The sequence below is a fragment of the Rhagoletis zephyria genome, unplaced genomic scaffold (assembly GCF_001687245.7).
Source record: "Rhagoletis zephyria isolate East Lansing unplaced genomic scaffold, Rhagoletis_zephyria_1.1 Rzeph_scaffold_02106, whole genome shotgun sequence".
Classification (NCBI taxonomy): domain Eukaryota; kingdom Metazoa; phylum Arthropoda; class Insecta; order Diptera; family Tephritidae; genus Rhagoletis; species Rhagoletis zephyria.
Window position 1 is genome coordinate 43,440 of NW_016159190.1, and position 2,961 is coordinate 46,400.

Consider the following 2,961-nt stretch of genomic DNA (forward strand, 5'->3'; position numbering starts at 1 on the left):
AGATGCGGAACACTCAAAGTTAAGATGAACCCCGATACATATAAATATATATACGTATGCGCATCCAATTTGAGTGTTACAGATAGCACACAAGAACTGTTTAAAGGGAACGTCTTAATGTTATAAGATGTGTTAGAACATACATAAATATATTTTTAAATATCCAACGTTGCTTGAACGCAAAATGGGTAACAACTTGTTCAGGCTTGTACAAGTTAGTCGCATAGCGAACCGAACTACATACGCCAAACCTGGAATAATTAATTTAGTGATTTTCAGATGAAACTATATACGTATTCTAGATGAGGATCATGTTTTAGTTCGGTATTCCGAAAATCCCGATTTCAAAAAAATACGTCCACAATCTTTGTTTTTTTGTTTATATTTAATTTGGTTTAAAAAAAAAAAAAGAAAAAGAAAAAGGTCAATCACCCTATTTCATATGTATACAAATGAATTAGATGATATTTGGAGGATTTTGGACACAGTATACAGTAATCCAGATAGCCAAAACAAGAAATGTAAATATGCTTATTTAACATTTGGTTTGAATGTATTGGTTGATATTTTTTCACAGTTGTCGGTTTCGTTAACCCGAAATCCAATTTAAATATTTTCTTATAGTGAAAAATATTTTCAAGCCACATAAAATAAAGTGACGATAAAACCAAAATTCCAAGCAAATCAAGCGTGAAGTGTAAATGATTGTGACCGGACGCAGTTCCTACATAAGTCAAACCGTGTTCCGATCACAACTTGGAGTGAATAATGGTGGGCTGACTTAGATATTTTAACGAAAGTCGGTGTCAGGTTGCCTTTGGTATACTTTAGGTTAGTGTTAAATTTTTTGCAAAATCTACCAATAACCATGCCCACCTCTCACGTAGTTATTAAAAATACTTTTGTTTTTATATTATTTTTTTGTTCGAATTTTGCTGTTCAAATTTACATTTCGAATATATCAAGCATTTGTGGGTACTTTTGCATTAGTCTTTGCCTATGGGTTAATTACAAAAATCCTATACGTTCATAATATTTCATGTAATAATTATCAAATAAGCATGTTGTTAATGGTTGGTTTACTGTATACCATGATGCAAATGTTTGAAGGTAAAACCGCTCGCTCAATTCGTCGGCCATTATTTATTTTTTGAAGTGTCTACTTTATAAAATTTAAAGTTTGAGATCAACTCAAGTGCCAAATAAAGGTAAACAAAAAAAAAAAACAAATAGATGAAATAGATTCAAATATTCTTTTATTTGAGATTAAAAATTTGAAAACATCTTTTGTTATGTTAGCAAACTTCAAAGATGTTCAGGCTGCTGTATACTGCGGTTTTTGGATACATCAAAAGTAATAGAAAAATTTCTTCACTCACCCACAATTCCAAATTCCAACCGTCAGACAGACGTTTCATACGGGTAAGCGACGAGTNCGGTTTTTGGATACATCAAAAGTAATAGAAAAATTTCTTCACTCACCCACAATTCCAAATTCCAACCGTCAGACAGACGTTTCATACGGGTACGCGACGAGTCGTTCCGTGTATTGTTGTTGCTCAAGGTAAATATGCGTCAACTGCAATAAAAGTTAAGCCGTCGTGAAGAGTACGATGCAGGGTGTTTTCAACGGGCTCGAATAGTTGAAATAGTTGGCGGTATAAGGGCGCCACAAAATATTCGCGACAAGAAACTGGATTCGACAATGTAGATGTGGCTGGAATTTACGAATTAGACGGATAACGGCGTCTTCCCTACGAAATATGACGGCATTTGATGTTAACCTTAAAAGTTCGGGCCCAATACGCAATCTCTTCACCATCAATATTATCACAGAAGCTTAAGTCAAGTAACTGTAGCTTTCTACATTTCATCAAAAGCTCATAATAGCGCTCTTTAGATATCCCTGAAACACCCATCAAGTCCAACTGTTCCAAATTGGAGCAAAAGTTTGCAATGTTTTCCACATCACGATCGGTTATTCCTCGCACGGTGGCTAAGAATAGCTTTCTGAGTTTCTTGCAATTTAACAACAATTGCTTCAGACTATCTCCAAGAGAGACCTCCCTCAAACACCAGCCGAAATCAACTTCCTCCAAATCACAGCACTTGGATAATGTCTCTAAGCCAGCAGCGGATAGAAAACGGGATTTCCACATATCCAAAGAAACCAGATTATGATTATATTGGCCGATACGTTNTCATAGTGATGTTTTCCACATCACGATCGGTTATTCCTCGACTGTCTGTCTGCACTTCTAAATATTTTCGATTTTTTTTGTGTGTTTGCTCTTTCGTGCGTATCGATTAAGCAATCATCCCATAACTATTTCATTGTTCGCTCATTTAAATAAATATTTATTCACTCATTGCGCCGCTGTTGTTGTTGTTGGCGTTGCTATTATTACTTATAAACTTTTGCTTTACAACAAATTAGCAACGCATTCAAAATTTTGTCACTGTCGTTTATTTTCGTTTTTTTTTTTTATATATGTTTGTTATTGTTGCAAATAACATTTATGTAGCCTTTGGCCTTCAAATATACAACACATACTTTTCCTCTCTCTCTCTCTTTAAAAACGAAAAAAAAAAAAAATTATTTCTTTTATTTACTTTTTTATTATATTTTCGTTTGCTTCCACACCGCAAACCACAACGAATTCGAATCACTTTTATTTTCTTTCCGCACGTACAAAAAAAAACCAACGAAATTCATTAACTGCCTTGCCTCTACATTTAAGTAAGTCTCGTAACGCATACCGCGAGTAATTCCGTGCAAATACAATAGACCCAAGTCAGTGGGGCGCTCAAAGCAAGAAATCATTTCAGTTTCTTTTTCGGCCTTTTTAAATTTCGATGTGGGCTTACTGGTCTGGTTTTCCAAACACAAACCTTTTATGGCATATGATTCAGCTAAGATTTTTATACTGCGGAGTGTCAATTCTTTTTCAGCCAAGGTAT